Source organism: Pinus tabuliformis, chromosome Q (assembly GCF_031772625.1).
Source record: "Pinus tabuliformis cultivar Carrire ecotype Pingquan chromosome Q, CPIR1, whole genome shotgun sequence".
Taxonomy (NCBI): domain Eukaryota; kingdom Viridiplantae; phylum Streptophyta; class Pinopsida; order Pinales; family Pinaceae; genus Pinus; species Pinus tabuliformis.
The window spans coordinates 1,327,290,307-1,327,308,659 of record NC_142296.1 but is presented as its reverse complement, the minus strand read 5'-3'; positions in this window follow the sequence as shown (position 1 = coordinate 1,327,308,659).

The window sequence follows — 18,353 nt, the reverse complement described above, 5'->3', positions numbered from 1 at the left end:
AAACAATTTATTTTTATATTTTTATAAATTTATAAAATCATTTTATTGATGTAAAACTTATAAAAATATAATATCAATTTTATTTTAAAACATAATTTTAAAATTTAAATAAATTCATTCTTTATAAACATAATTGGTTTTAAATAATCACTTTTATTTTATGACTGTTTTATTTGTATATGGTGCAGTTTTGAAAACATATTTAAAAAAATGGAAGTGTATTTTATAAACTTTTAAAAAATATATTTGAAAAAACAAAATACAAAATATTACATATATAAGTTGTCAATTCAGAAATAATTATATATAAAATCGGTTGGATCTCTAGAGCTATCCTTCAGAATTTGTGAAATATTGATTATAAGTTGTATGAACGTGAAATTAACCTATGATATTTTAAAAAATGATTATGAAATAATTGGAAATAAAATGTTTTAATGTAAATTTAAATAAAATCTTTTTGATATTAATTTATATATTTTTAAATTAGTTTAAGAAAGGTTCTCGATTAAAAATAATATATTTCACTCTTTATAAGGAGTTGTGGATTTATTATTATTATTCTATTATGAATTTAACCTATGGTATATATAAGGAATCAACATAAATCTATCAGATTCATCATGTATGGATAAGGATAAATGATGTGGCCCAAAAAGTGTTTAGTTCATAATGTCGAGAGGAAAACATAGCACTGAGTGTTGATACATTGTTGGGTGCCAAGCTTCTATCTATCAAATATATGCTGGATAAAACCACATTGAATCAGCTATCAATGTGGACTTTTGGAACCTTACGTGAACAGTAGTCACTAAAGTGCATGATGGAGGGACATCTTGGACAACTAGCCAACTTCTTCAGATGGCTTTACCTCCGGAATTGAATTGTGAGGAGAATGGGCTTCTCACAAGCAATAGTGAAATACTATTATTCAATGGTAATAAAACATAATTGTTGAGTTCTTTGACTCAATTTTTTAATGCAATTGTTAAGTGCAAAGGTCCAGGAGCGCAATGAAGTGCTTGAATTCAGTTGAAGGTTTTTTTTATTGAATTTTTATCCTTAGATGGTTTTAGTGCAGGTTTGGATGATTTGGTTCTTGCTCACTCTGTTTCTCGGAGAAAGATATTTACGGAAGAGCTAGGAAATGAACTTACTGAAATTTCTAGGCGGCTTATGAAGCATGTGAGGGGAGGAAGATATGATAATGCCATTATTTCCCAAGTGGAGAAGAATCTACTTCGAGTGCAGGAAAATGTTACCAAGCCTATTTCTTCTTCAAGTTCCTTTTTTCTGATGGTTGGCAGTGGAAATGTAAGATCTGCTAAGAAAGTAGTTCAATAGCTTGGCTTCTTAGGGCTTCAAATATTTCAAGAGAGGAAAACTTTTCCTAGAGATTGGCTTAAAAATATTTCTTCATGTCTTCCATTCAATGGTTCTCCTCCTTTGGATCCACACAAGAAAGATGATTCACCTGAAGTTTGTGGACTTGTTAAATCATCCTATGTTTTTGAATTAAATCCCTGTGAGGAATTTATTCATTCTATCTATTCTAGAGAAGGTCTTTTCTGTCAGAAGATGGGAATAAAAGAACCAAGAACACCTTTTAAGATGGGAATGAATGGTATTTCTACTTGATCTGATGATCTGCTATGGTGGGACAGTCATAGATGCTTATGGAAAATTTCTCTTTCAGTTTGAATATGGGAACAAAAACTCTTCAGTGGCATGTAATTCCTCAAACAAGAGGGAGTCTAGGAGTAGCTTGGATCATTCATCTCTAGGAGAATGCATAGGGACTCTGGCTGCTACAACAATTGCAAACTCAGCTTACAAAGCACTTGTTGATTCCTTTAAAAAAAAATTCCCCTTGGGACATCCTTAAGGTAGTTGAGATCATCCTCCTTTTCTGTCATTAATGTTTTATTTTCAGTATGATTTCATTTTGTAAGAGGTTGTTATATTCTTCAACGATGCACCTCTAAGATACCATTGAGGCTTCTTAAAACATTTAAGTAATATGGGTTCCCTTCTATGTAAATCAGATTATTCATTCCTCTATTTGCATTGTATTCTTTTCATGGTTGGAAAAAAGTACATACATAGGGTGGAAGTTTTATAATGTTAGCAAGCTACAATGTTTTGATTATTATCCTCGTAGCTCTAAAACAATTATAGGTGAGTCCCTTTGATATTTAGTGTTAAGTGTTTAGTGTTTAGTGAGTTCCTTTGACATTTTTTAATGCCTTGATACACTTTTTTTCTCCCATGAACAAAACCTCGTGGGGAAACAACAACACTTGCACACCTTTGTGGATGACATCCTTATTAAACATGAAGGTGTAGACTAGTGCCTCTAATTTAAGGGGGGATTAGAACTGGACATCTAGTGGCATGGAACTCACTAAATGCCTACCAACAATGGTGACTATTAGTTGAGTTAACCCTTGGGTTTAGATGTATGGAACACTTAGCCCCACAATTGACCACATAAGCAAGAATGCAATAGTTGGTAGCAATAGTTTGGATGTTTAGTGCAATAATCTATTGATAGCCTCTATGGAAAACTAGGCTCTATGTTGTTGCAATATTTGTTATGCACATCCAGATCTGGGTCCCTTTTTCTGTTGGAAACCTCATCATTTATCCTTTCTCTAAGAAATACATAGTTGGGCAAATCACTTTCCTTGGCCAAAATTACATCACCTACTACGTGGATCAATATCTGGACAATTTTCTTGAGGATATGGAAAAGGATCATTGACATCAACAAAATCAGGGGAACACTTCCCTTGTATTTCCTCATGATCATAACTGTCATAAAGGGGATTTCCTTCAAAATTAATGATATATGACCTCATAAATTTCTGTAGAAAATATTTAAATTCTTTTTAACCGAATAATAGGACATTTTCTTCACTGATGTCTTCATATATGTGGCTGTCATTTTTGTCTTCTTTAAATTCTGGGCACAAAATTTTTTTAGTAGCATGTTCTTTCTATCTTCTCTATCTTTTTGGGCAACAATTTTATCATCAAGGTTTTGCAAATCATCATGATAATTTTCTTCCATTTTTGGCACATCTCCTTGGCCTTCTTCATGAGGCTTGAGTTTTACAACATTATCATAAAGGATTCAAAAGGAACCCTTTCTACCCTGACTGGAATACACTTCTTAATGATTCCTCCATCAACTTCATGTTCATCACATAGCACCATAGGGTCTTATTCCTCTAAGAAAGCTTCATCATGATCTTCATGAATGCCTTTATCTCCTTCCAAAGGGAAATGAGACCTTCTTGATGTAGGGTTTCCAACAAGTGCTGATATATATATTCAAATTCTGCAATCTTGGGCGTCCATGCTTGAGAAATCTTTGAACCTGAGCTTTGAGACAAGGTGTGATCTTGGGCTGCAAGAGTGCTTGATCCAGATACAATCCCCTTGTCCCAAGGAAAGGGTAAATAATGTCATCGTGACATATTTGTGTATTTTCTCAAATTTTTAAATATGCCTCATAAAGGCCAATACATGTGGGATGATAGCCAAAGAGGCACCATCAAATGTTGCAAGCTTCTCATATAATTCCAAAGAATTCTTATTGGGTATCCTAGGATATTCTGAATATCCAATACAGGAAACAATATGTGTAAATCCCAAGGAGCCATCTTTCATCCATGGAAGTCTTCAACTATGAAAATTCAAATTTGCAATTCCATGCCTTTTTCACGATCTAGTTCCCAATTCATTGGATTGTTGTTGTCTAAAGTTGAAAAAACTCTAAGGGTTGTTGTTGTCTAAAGTTGAAAAAACTCCTTGGCTTCCTTTAAAATTCTCCCTAGAATATCATCCATACATTTGTTCTTCAAGGACAACGAGAATGATTCCACATACTTCATCTCTTTCACATGTCGCAATATGAATTTCTTCTTCTTTAGTGCTTTCCTTTGCCAAAATTGCATCACCTGCTGCGTGGATCAACATCTGGAACATTTTCTTGAGGATATGGAAAAGGATCATTGCCATCAACAAAATCAAGGGAACACTCTCCTTGTATTTCCTCATGATCATAACTGTCATAAAGGGGATTTCCTTCAAAATTCAAAATATATGACCTCATACTTTGCTGTAGAAAATATTTAAATTCTTTTCTACCTAGGGATAGGTCACTTTCTTCACTTATGGCTTCATATACGGGGTTGTCATTGCTATCTTCTTCAAATTCTAGGCACAAAGAGTTTTTAGTAGCATGTTCTCTGTATCTTCTCTATCCTTTTGGGAAATAATTTTATCATCATGGTTTTTTAGATCAATTGAAATATCATGATAATTTTATTCCATTTTTGGTACATCTCCTTGGTCTTCTTCATGAAGCTTGAGTTTTGCAACATTATCATAAAGGATTCAAAAGGAACCCTTTCTACCATGACTAGAATACCCTTCTTAATGATTCCTCCATCAACTTCGTCTTCATCACATAGCAACATAGGGTCCTCTTCCTCTAAGAAAGCTTCATAATGATCTTCATGAATGCCTTTATCTCCTTCAAAATGGAAATGCAACCTTCTTGTTGTAGGGTTGCCAACAAGTGCTGATATATATCTTCAAATTTTTGCAATCTTGGGCATCCATGCTTGAGAAATCTTTGAACCTAAGATTTTAGACAAGGTATGCTCTTTGGGTTGCAAGAGTGCTTGAGCCAACTACAATTCCCTTGTCCCAAGGAAAGGGTAAATAATGTCATCATGACATCTTTGTGTCTTTTCTCAAATTTTGAAATATGCCTCATAAAGGCCAATACATGTGAGATGATAGCCAAAGAGGCACCATCAAATGTTGCAAGATTCTCATATAATTCCGAAGAAGTCTTATTGGGTATCCTAGGATATTTTCAATATCAAATACAGGAAAAAATATGTGTAAATCCCAAGAAGCCATCTTTCATCCATGGAAGTATTCAAGTATGAAAATTTGAATTTGCAATCCCAAACCTTTTTCACAATCGAGTTTCCAAGATGAGCTGTCAAATTCCTTGGTCTATTGTTGTCTAATGTTGAAAAAAACCCCTTGTCTTCCTTCAAAATTCTCCTTAGAATATCCTCCATACATTTGTTCTTCAAGGACAACAAGAATGATGCCACATACTTCATCTTTTTCACATGCTCCAATATGAATTTCTTCTTCTTTAGTGTTTTTCTTTGCCAAAATTGCATCACCTGCTGTGTGGATCAACATCTAGAACATTTTCTTGAGGATATGGAAAAGGATCATTACCATCAACAAATTCAGGGGAACACTCTCCTTGTATTTCCTCATGATCATATCTATCATAAAGGGGATTTCCTTCAAAATTCATGATATATGACCTCATACTTTGTTGTAGAAAATATTTAAATTATTTTTTACCCAAGTATAGGTCAGTTTCTTCACTGATGGCTTCATATATGTGGTTGTCATTGTTGTCTTCTTCAAATTCTGGGCACAATGTTTTTTTAGTAGCATGTTATCTGTATCTTCTCTATCTTTTTGGGCAACAATTTTATCATCAGGGTTTTGCAGATCAATTGAAATATCATGATAATTTTCTTCCATTTTTGGCACATCTCCTTGGCCTTCTTCATGAGGCTTGAGTTTTACACCATTATCATAAAGGATTCAAAAGGAACCCTTTCTTCCATGATTGGAATACCCTTCTTAATGATTCCTCCATCAACTTCGTGTTCGTCACATAGCACCATAGGGTCTTCTTCCTCTAAGAAATCTTCATCATGATCTTCATAAATGCATTTATTTCCTTCAAAAGGGAAATGAGACCTTCTTTCTGTAGGGTTGCCAACAAGTGCTGATATATACCTTCAAATTTATGCAATGTTGGCATCCATGCTTGAGAATGCTTTGAACCTGAGATTTGAGACAAGGTATGCTCTTTGGGCTGCAAGAGTGCTTGATCTAGTTGCAATCCCCTTGTCCCAAGGAAATGGTAAATAATGTCATCATGACATCTTTGTGTCTTTTCTCAAATTTTGAAATATGCCTCATAAAGGCCAATACATGTGGGATGATAGCCAAAGAGGCACCATCAAATGTTGTAAGATTCTCATATAATTATGAAGAAGGCTTATTGGGTATCCTAGGATATTATCAATATCCAATATGGGAAACAATATGTGTAAATCCCAAGGAGACATCTTTCATCCATAGAAGTATTCAACTATGAAAATTCAAATTTGCAATTCCATACCTTTTTCACAATCGAGTTTCCAAGATGAGCTGTCAAATTCCTTGGACTGTTGTTTTCTAAAGTTGAAAAAACTCTAAGGACTGTTGTTGTCTAAAGTTGAAAAAACTCCTTGGCTTCCTTCAAAATTCTCCCTAGAATATCCTCTATACATTTGTTCTTCGAGGACAACAAGAATGATGCCACATACTTCATCTTTTTCACATGTCACAATATGAATTTCTGCTTCTTTAGTGCTTTCCTTTGCCAAAATTGCATCACTTGTTGTGTGGATCAACATCTAGAACATTTTCTTGAGGATATGGAAAACGATCATTGCCATCAACAAAATCAGGGGAACACTCTCCTTGTATTTCCTCATGATCAGAACTATCATAAAGGGGATTTCCTTCAAAATTCATGATATATGACCTCGTACTTCACTATAGAAAATATTTAAATTGTTTTTTACCCAAGTATAGGTCATTTTCTTCACTGATGGCTTCATATATGTGGTTGTCATTGCTGTCTTCTTCAAATTCTGGGCACAAAGCTTTTTTAGTAGCATGTTCTTTGTATCTTCTCTATCTTTTTGGGCAACAATTTTATCATCAGGGTTTTGCAGATCAATTGAAATATCATGATAATTTTCTTCCATTTTTGGCACATCTCCTTGGCCTTCTTCATGAGGCTTGAGTTTTGCACCATTATCATAAAGGATTCAAAAGGAACCCTTTCTACCATGACTAGAATACCCTTCTAAATGATTCCTCCATCAAATTCATGTCCATCACATAACACCATAGGGTATTCTTCCACTAAGAAAGCTTCATCATGATCTTCATGAATTCCTTCGTCTCCTTCAAAATGGATATGAGACCTCCTTGTTGTAGGGTTGTCAACAAGTGCTGATATATATCTTCAAATTTTTGCAATCTTGGGTGTCCATGCTTGAGAAATCTTTGAGCTTGAGCTTTGAGACAAGGTATGCTCTTTGAGTTGTAAGAGTGCTTGAGCCAGTAGCAATACTCTTGTCCCAAGGAAAGGGAAAATAATGTCATCATGGCATCTTTGTGTCTTTTCTCAAATTTTGAAAAATGTCTCATAAAGACAAATACATGTGGGATGATAGCCAAAGAGGCACCATCAAATGTTGCAAGCTTTTCATATAATTCTGAGGAGGCTTATTGGGTATCCTGGGATATTCTCAATATCTAATACAGGAAAAAAATTGTATAAATACCATGGAGTCATCTTTCATCCATGGAAGTCTTCAACTATGAAAATTCAAATTTGCAATTCCATACCTTTCTAGCAATCGAGTTTCCAAGATGAGTTGTCAAATTCCTTGGATTGTTGTTTTCTGAAGTTGAGAAAAATATAAGGATTGTTGTTGTCTAAAGTTGAAGAAACTCTTCTTCATCCTTCATATAATCCACTAGCTTTTCCTCACGATTTTCCTTTCAGCTTTTAGCCCTAGATTACTACATATGATGCCCAAAACTATTTAATTTACAAATCAAAGAATCTATTGTGTATTATCAATAGTTATGTTATGAAAAATAAACTAGGTAAACAAGAAGGGAAAAAAAATATAGAGATAAAAGAATTTTTAGTGTTACAAGGGCACACACTCCCCATGCCATTGAGATGGGGGTTGCTTGGTGAAATGTTTCACTACGCTTCCCTTTTTGTGAACTTTGTGAAACACACTACGAAATGTTTTGCCAGTGTGAGGGTGCATTTTGCAAAAAAATGTGCTTGTGGGTTCCCCTCTTGAAAATGAAAATTGGGATGTTTGGATGCCCCTACCCCCTCGCTGATCATTTTAAGAATAAATATAAAGCTACAAAAGCTATAGTCATTTAGCAATGATTTCTTCTATCTAGCAGCATGGAGGTAAGGTCAAATCATTGTTTCCTTTTAAATTCTCAATATATATATATATATATATATATATATATATATATATATATATATATATATATATATATATATATATATATATATATATATTGTTTTTTCTACTTTTGTTTTATGTTATCATTTATAACATTAAAACTTAGATGTGGGGCTTGTTACTACAAAATATAGCACCCTAGCACTAGACCACTATTATCTTTATTGTTATTGTCAAATTTAGAATATTTTATATATCTTTTAGTTTGCCATGTGGTGAGTTGACTGTTAGTCTTTGAGTTGTTGAGTCATTGCAAGGTCTAACTTGTGTGTCATCAATTTATCTATTCATGGATGATGATGGAGGTGACAGAATGTCGAGTCATTGGATGATAACTTATGTTACTATAAAAGGAATTTAATTATTTATATAATAATGTTACAGCTCAGGCTTACAATAAGAGTGGATTTAAGAGGCTGCTGCCACACAAGGACCTTACCAAATGACTTCTGATAGGTTCAGGAGTATGGTGTATTGAGGTGGTATCAATCATTGACCATCATTGTAATCTCTGTGGTCTTGTCATATCTTTTTGTGATCCAATTGGTATTCCCATCATCTTTTAAGAAATAGTGCTCCTTGTTCTCTAGAAATTGTGCTCCCTTGTGTCACACATTCAGTAAACTTTCTATGATTTTTCCTTGATGTAGTGGCTCAAAGTTCTTTTATTCATACAAAAAATCATGATAGTTACACAGTTATAACAGGTTTGTTGATTTCTTACAGTTTGTCTTCTTTTCTTTTGTCTGTTAGCGCATGGTAGTTGTGGAACTTGAATCATTAAGGCAGATGTTGAAGGGCCGCAAAAGCATGCTTGGAGGGATGAGTATCCTGTAAGCATAAACTTATGAAATTCTTGGTTTGTGGAACTCCACAAAGATATGTATTTGAAGATGGATTCCTTGCAAACAAGTGCCTTCACTATTTCCATAAAAGGAGTGTGAACTACTAAATAGTCCTCCTACAATCCAAATGCAACAAGATTTATTCCCTCAACACTTAGAGATGCACCTGGAAGTGCAAACAACATAGATGTATTAAAGTTGGAAGTTGTCTTAAATAAAACTGAGTCAACAACCTTTAGTACCTTTGGTGATGAGACAAGGAAATACTGGCATTTGAGGCTTCCTGAGACATTACACCATATTTTGGACAAGATGCTTTGTAAGAGTCTAAGGGTTTTTTATCAGGATGTTTGACTAGTCATGATTATCCACATGCTTCCAAATCTGAGGGTGTAATGGAAAGCGTGCAACTAGCTTTTGACAAGATGTGTCAAAGCATTGATGTCATTTTTCCCAATAGCAAGTCTAAATTTTCATTTCCTCAGCATGTGGAAGGAAGACCCAATAGTGGAATGGCACCTCTATCTGCTTCTAGTGGATGGGAGCAACATATTATGGGTCATGATCAGCAGTTGGTGAAAAACAGAGATGGATATTTCAGTGTTGATGAATGTGATGTTGGGTTTTTGAATGAATTGGTAGGAGAATAAGCACTTTGAGACAATAGGGATATCAATCCCATGGAGCTTCTTGCTACAAATTTTCAGCCATGTGAATTGACTGAGCTAAAGGTTGGCACACATGTCTTTGTTGTTTATGGTCAAAAACTTTATATTTGTTGAAATGCAATACTCCATTTTGAGTTGATTTCCACTTTTCACTTGTGTATTAAGAATAAAGATGGAACATAAATTAGGGGAGTTTTAATATCTACCTATTAAAAAAAATTGTTCCCTAACTATTAATACATGTAAAGATCAAACAATTTGGCTATAATTTTATGGTAATGGGTGTAATTTTTTCCTTTTCAAGGTGATAACTTCTTTAAAAGTGCAAGTTATACAATAGAAGTTGTTTGTGTTGGACCCTTTTCTGAAGCATCAGATAAAATCTGTGAGGAGGCCCAAATTTTGACTAAACGTATTGAGCTTTCCAAGTTTGAAGTTGAATATAGGGAGGTGAATATTTACATTTGGATGTGAGGGGGAAAGTTTGTTTCATAACTAATCATTACACCTAAGGAATATTTACTAAGTAAATTTGCTGCATGGTTTACTTCTGACAGGTTTTGCCTCAGTTTACAGAAATGGCTACTAGATATTATGAAGAAAAGAAAGTTGTGAGTTCATCTGTAGAGCTTTCACATTCAAGTGATTCTTGTCACATACTAGTTTCTCATGTTAATATGAATTGTGGTGTAGATGTTGATTATTGTATTCATGGAACTGTTCTTTGATTATTATAAAAAATTTCTGTATATTTTGATAATTATTATATATGAGTTTCGCTTATGGATGCATCCTTAATGAGTCTCGTGACTTATCTTCTTGCTTGGCATTGATCAGGGCTTAAAATAGATTGAAGTCAACTAAACAAGGCCTCTAGACTATCCTTTTTATAGGAGTCCAATAATATCTTGACATATGCTTATGGTTTCCTGACCACCATGCCTTTGCCAAAAATATGGTTTTAGGATGTGGTTTCTCTAAAGCTTGAGCTTGCTGACTTTTGGAATATTGTGCATAAACAAGCAAGTTTTCCATACTTGAAATAGTTTCTAGACTCCATACACTTGAAAGGAATGTTCTTACTGTCTAGATATTGTACCCATGAATAGTCTAGAATTTGTAGTCTGGTCATAGTTTATGTTTGTGATTTTTTTTGCCTCTTCCCAGGCCATAAGAAAGGTTCACATGGTATTATTTACTTGTTCAATATTTAAGCGTGCCAGAATTGGGAATGAAAAGCTTGAAGTACCCATTCCAGATTTGAAGGAGAGCCTTTAGGAGGGTTGAACTAGATGGTCTAGTGCTTCATAGATAGTTTGGCTATTCCATATTCAAGGACCCCCTTTAAAGACCCCACCTCTCTCTCGGGTCCAAAAAACACCAAGAAGCAACTGTGTGGCAATTGTTTGATAACCCACCATTATGAACTTTCATGTTTTTCTTTATCCATTTCACTATTGTTTCTGTTGAAGGCCATATATCCATGAAACGACATATTAAATCCTATTTGTGCAGTTCTTAACATGTTCTAACAACATATGATGATTGGAATTTGAGAATGAGATTCACTATTTCTAAAATCTGAAGACTCCATTTTCTTTAGACACGAGAAGTTTTGGCCCTCATTTTAAATAGTCGAGATAGAATCCCAATAGAAAATGTTGAGGGTTAAACTTCATCTTCCTTTCCTCTCATGATTTATGGCTTTTGGTGCCTCTAATGCCCATCAAAATAAAGAGAAATTCAATGCCCTATGTGAAGAGACATTTTGGCGAAATTTTCTGGGATCATGGAGAAAAATTAGGTTGCAAGGCATGTTCCACCATAGAGGATGCCCACTAAATACTAGCACATGTGCACAAAACTTATGTTAAGTAAAATGAAAATGAAATAGCTAGATCCATGGTTTCTCAGGCCCCAAAACCTACCTGCCTCAAGCATGGAGATTAATCATGAAAAATATGCCTTCTAGATTATGAATTTCCTGAGGTCCCTCCCTTTCATGTAGAGGATACTTTTCCTTTTCCCCAGAAGGACTTGGACTCAGGTTTCAAATACCTTGGTTTCTTTCTATTGTTACAAGTTTGCACATTTGGTATCTTAAATTGTGTTTCCTTTAACTTTCAAAAAAAGGTTTGGAAATTCCCTTTGGCCTTGACTTCGTAGATTTTGCATGTAGCATTTGAAGATTGTATGGTTTTGTTGTTGTTTTTGGTTGAAGCATCTTTTTGTTAATCTTGATTTTATGTTGTACCTGGTTAAAATATAGAATGGACAATCTCTAAGACACAAAATTATGAAGGATCTGTAAAATAAGCTAAACACAGAAATAACAATGAAGTAGAAATGTGTTTTTATGTATTCAACTGTGTCAACAGTTAGATAAAAATAATATGCATTTGTTGTACATAAGGCAATTGTACTCCATAGCTTGTAAAAGTAAATTGAGTTTCTAGCTACAAGTTGTAAGATGCATGCTTATATCAGGTGTGTATGTGCATTTCAAAATCTTTGGTTTAGTTATTTGTGTCTAATTATTGCTTCAAATGTGACCATGCAGTGGGCATTTGACCTTTTTATTTCTCATGGCAAGAATTCTACACAATACTTTTATGGTGCAGAGTTTGACATTTTTGGTGGTAAGTTCTCTCATTTATTTCTTTTTATTTTCTTTCATTTTCCTCATGTCAAAGAGGAACTTATTTACTTGTTTTAAATACTTTGATTGAACATTTCACTGAAATATCAATATTTTTATAAAAAGTTGTTATGAAGTGTATGAAGTCCTACCTCAAGCATGAGTTTGTAGATCCCAATGTTTTCTAATTTTTGTTGTGGAGAATCATTAGAAGAAGTGTTTAAGTGGGGCCATTGTATTTAGTGTTTTTGTGAACTTTTCCATGTGCTGTAAAGGAAGTTCTAGTCTCATTATATTGCAAATAGTGATAAGAGTTTTAATAAATATTTTAATTAAAAAAATATGAGATCACATTATTAATATTTAAATGAATATCTATTGGTTGCAGATCGAAGACCTTGGATTCATCTTCCAGCCCTGGACTATCCAAAGAATGGAGCTTCTAGTCTTTAGCATGACTCTCGATTGGTGGATGCTATTAGTTACATAGTTTTTAGAGGCAAACTATTGAATGATTTGAAAGGTGGAAAGACATGTGCAATGCATTGGAAACATAGTGGGAATGTTTTGAAGTGATTAAACAATATTTCATATGTAAATTGTAGCCCAATCAATATTTAGTTGGAAACTCATATTGTAATACTTGGCTTTTCATATAATAAAAATTTTGGTTCAAAATATTTATGATTGTATTTGATATTTTTTTGTGTTGTTATCAACTTATGAGACTGCATGATTCACGTGTTTTCATATTAGATGAGCATGAATATTGTATGGCTAAATTAGTTGTTTATAATGATTATTAATGAAAGTAAATGAAATGAATATGAACTACTAAATCAATGATTAATGAATGTGAAACTACCAAAACAAGATAAATGACTACTGCAAATGACAAATTTGTAATTAAAAATGACAACTAGTTTTTTCATATGTACGGCTATTAGTAGTTAATTTACAATATCTTATAACACGACCGAAATTTAGTCATATTTCTTTGGTCATTAATTGGTTTCAAATGATGACTAAAATTTGCATATATATGACTTTTAGTAGCTAATTTACAGTATATTATAACATGACCAATATTTTGGTCATATTTCTTTGGTCATTAATTTGTTTTTGTGGGCGATCATATAGTAATATATTTTGTTATATATTTGGTCATTAATTGTGGTAATTAATGACCAAATTTATAACTAAATATACTACTAGACAATAAAATTGAGACATCCAATTAATGACTAAGCTAAAAATGACTAAAAGTTGGTCGCTTTATAAGATACTTTAAATTAGCTACTATTAGTCATCAATTGAAAAATGGTCGTTTGTATGCAAATTTTAGTCATTTTTTTAGTAACTAATTAGCCATTTTGTACTAGTGCAGATTGTTCATTTGTTTTGGACTCACCCGAGATTCTGAATCTCAGTTGATTTCTATTATTGATCTTGTTTGGCTGACCTTTATGGAGTCCTTTGTTGATAATAGTTTTATTTCCTTTGCTGCTAGAGACAAAACTTGTTCCTTTTTTATCAAACCACCTCTTTCCTCCATCACCCTTTGGTATGTTTCACTGATAGCATATACGAGCCTTTTGTATAACCTCATCCATGGTCTTTGGGTTGTCAAATTCGAGATGTTCCTTCATGAATAATGACAAACTGCTGATAAACCTTTGCACCTTTTCTTTCTCTTTCCCTATGTAGGGAATATATCATAACAAGGATGTGAATTTTGTTATAAATTCATCTATGAACAGTTTCCCAAAGCACAAGTCATGGAACACTTTTGCGTTCTCATCATAAAAAATATTTCAGTTAAGTATTTTCCTTTGACGTACCTTTGAAATTTTTCCCAGGTCACATTCTGCTCACTAACCCCATGTACCATCTTCCCCTCCTCACACCACAAGGAGGCCTTTCCCTACAACTAATAAATGGCCAAGTGGGTCTTCAAATTATGGTCATATTCATATAACTGGAAGTACTTATTCATGTTGATAAGCCAGTCTTCAACAACTTCTTCCTGTTCACCATCGAAGAGGGGAGGTTTTATCTTTCAAAACTCACCCTGCAACTCAATTTCTTGTTGTTTTTTCTTTCTGTGATTTGATACATTATTAGATCCCTCCTCTCGGTTCTCTTCACCTTCCTCCATTTCTGAGTTCTCATTTTTGAATTCCTTCTCTCCAGTCATGTTTCCATGTTCGGGACTAGGAATCATTTGCCACTAATTTTGCATCAATCTTTCATTATCTACTCGTAACCTAGCCATTTTGTCATTTAATTCTTATGTTGTTTCAAAAATAGTAGCATTAATATTGTGTGGCTCTTCTCCTAGCTATACCCATACCTCATGATTAGCTTTTGGAAGGGATGTTGGTCATGTTCCTGTTATGTGTCTATGTGGAGTAAGTCCAGTTTGCCTCATGCTGGTTGTACTTTACTTCTTTCTCTTTCTTTGTGCACATCACAACACTGTTAATCATTTGTTCTAGAGGTCTCAATTTTGCAACTTGAGGCTCTGATATCACTTGTCATGTCTCCATAAATTCACACAATAAAAAAAATTATTATCTCCAAATCTCAGCTATAAACTATAATGAAAAATAGTATTGTTAAAGCATTGCACCAATAATTCTTTTACCACGGAGGATATGTGATATTCTATAATATATTCATTAATGATAGAATTGATTATCGTAGTATTCATTGATTAATTTATGTGATAATACATGTCGAAAGGTTAGTCACTAATAAAATGCATCTGGCCTTCTGAGCAATGAGGAGCAGGTCTCTGGAGTCTTCTGTCTGCTCTCCAGCTCTCGATCCTTCCTTAAAAGCATCACCTCATCAATGGTCCTCCGTGACTTGGGTTCATCCAATGGCAGCGTGTAAACCCTTATCTCTTTCGTCAATTAGATTGTGAGGTAGTATGGTATGGTGTTTTGGTTCATCGGCTTTGCAGAGCTAATGGTATGGCCCAAACTTATGGGTTTCTTACCTCTTTGTGATGTTATAATCGTCCCTCCTATGTTGCTACATCCTTGTTGTAGTGGCATGGTTGGTCGATTCATCTAGTGTTCCATTGCTTTGACGAAATGTTTCAAACTCTCGGCCCTAGCAGGTACAATAGTCTTCCTAAGGTTTAATTTGAAATGCCATTAATCATTTCTTAGAATTTGTTGCATATATGTAATTGTTTTTCCTTTCATGACATGTTTCTCCAGAGACACCTCATTACTCTAAGAGGGTTATGCAAGGCGCACCTTAGAGAATCCTGTCAAGGTTTATTGTTTTAACCTATTGGGTTTCCGGGTATGTGAAAGATTTTATTTTGAAATGCTACTAGGCGATAGTTCTAGAGAGCTTAGGTTATGAACTAGCTTGGCTTTTATCACTCCTCTTCTCTTAATTTATTTTCCATAAGGGTTTGTGCTTAAAGCCTTGAAGCTGTAATGTATGGGTCGAATATTGGAGCCATTTCTCCTTATTTGGATTTTCCGGGTATGCGGCTAGTTCTGCCCCTCTGCCAGAGGCATTTCTTGATATAATTTTATCAGAAGTATTAATACTGAAAGTCCTTATTAAGAGGGTTTCTGAGTTTACTGTGTAATTTTGTTTGAATATACCGCTATTAAATTGTAAAAGAAATGAAGAGGGTCTTTATACCCTAGATTGAACTCCATTTTTCCCTTTTTTCAAATTCTAGTTTATCATTGGTTTTTCACTATCTTTATTGTAATGAATATATCAATTTTCATTTTTCCATAAATGGTTTGATATATTATCGATTCTGTTGTATAATATTTGTAGTTAGTTCTGAAAGTAACCGGGGTTTTCTACCCATGTCCTATCATTACTATGCATCATAGTATATTCTTGTTATAACCCATGGAGGGTCCTTGTCCTCTAGACCTATAATTAGTTTGGGGTTTCTTATTTTGTTGAAATTTCCTTCCTCGACGAACCACCGTAACGATGTTAACGTTTAGTTATTATAATCTATTATTTTCGTGTTTTCCTTTTCTTTAGGGTAATTTCCTTAGCAAATATGTGGATTTGGGATGAAAATGGGTTGGCCTTAAATTTCAGTTTCCTATTCTTTACATCATTGTACTAGAATGAAGAGAATTTACTTTGTATATTCATTCATATTAAGCTACTCTTTCCAGAACTGTAATATTACTGTTTCACCGATTTAATTTTTATCTGGAAATTCCCTTATTTGATTTCTATTTTTCCCCTTAAAGGGATTTGCATGGTAATCACTTAAGATTTATTCTTCTAAGAATTTTTCTACTCTTGCTACAGATTTGCAGAGTTTTTATTTTAATTGCAGTATATACTAGAACACAGTTACAAATTGCTGCTACAGGCCATCATACTTAACTTCTCTAAAGAAATATCATTCTTCAACTTTATTTGCAACCTTAATCTCACAGCATAAATAATTACAGAAAGTTAGAATACTTATCTGGTTCTAGATGTAACCACAGTCGACTGTTTGAAGTCAAAACAACTGAGTTATCATATTTTTCCTCCCAACCTTGAGACTTGCCTTCAGGCCCAAGTCTCCCCCCAAGCTGTTACTCACACGCAGGATGTTTCCTGCAAGACTATCAGTCTTACTTGTCACAGCTATCTGGTCTTAACCAGAATTAGCTTTCTGAGGATCCGCTTGACTCTTCAACAAAGAGAGCTCCTCTTTCTTTTCCTCCTTTCATCTCAGGTATCAATACCCTCTTGATTTCCTTTCCTTGAGAATAAATATTCAAGGAAGTAGTTAGGGATAGGTAACTTCCTATCCTAAATACTTGACATGTGAGGACCAAATGATTGTCATTATCAAGACATTTACCTCATGTAAAAAATTTAATCAAAGTAATAAATTTATAAACTTAAATAGTAATGTTCAGTTTGTTTACTGGAGTAATTAAATATTTACAATTATTGGGGAACATCACAATATGCCAAAGATTTTATCTGGTAAAACGGGATGAAAAAAATGGAGATCATGATTATTTTATGCAATTTATATACATGGTGATATTGGAAAAAAAAAGAGTTTAAATAGAAAAATATTGTTAGGCCCCTATACTACTAGTGTAACCAGGGAAAATTTTAAGAACCCCCTAAAGTTATAAATATAATAAATGGGCGAATCTCCATGGTATATAGGAAAAATGGAAGGCGATTTTATCAATAATATAATATGTATATATAATTTTTTGGCGAATCTCTCACCAGGCATGGCCAATATTTTACTCAATTATAAAATCTTGTAAGATCTTGGCGAGTCTTTCACTAAATAATAAAACTTTGTAAAGTCCTAGTGAATCTTAGCATAGGCTACATGCTGGTTTAATTCCCCCATCTAAATAGGCTACATTCCAGGTGAATACCATGGGTCAATACCATGTGCCATTTTGGTGAATAACATGGGTCAATACCATGTGCCATTTTTATTTTTATTAATTCTAATATTAGGGTTAATAATGGTTTTTTGCATGGTATTAATAACAATCTAGTCCATGGTATTTTTCCCATAGTATTTTGGCCATAGGTTTCACCTAAATATAACCCATTTTTTGAGTGTTCGTAAATATAAGGTGACTTATGGAGTAAATATAAAAAAATGTTTTATTTGTTTACCATACCTCTCGTTTATTTATATTTTTATTAATTTACCATACCTCTTTTACAAATATGGTATTTGGCCCATAGGATTCACTTAAATAAAACCTCTTTCCTGAGCCTTCATAAATAGAACGAGGGTTATGGACTAAATATAAAAAGAGGTTTTATTTATTTACGATACGTCTAGTTTATTTATATTTTTATTTATTTACCATACCTTTTGAGTAAGTATAAAAAGACGTTTTATTTATTTACCATACCTCCACTTTACTTATATTTTTATTTGTTTACACCCTTACATGTATATAAGGTGACTTATGGAGTAAATATAAAAAATGTTTTATTTATTTACCATACCTCTCATTCATTTATATTTTTATTAATT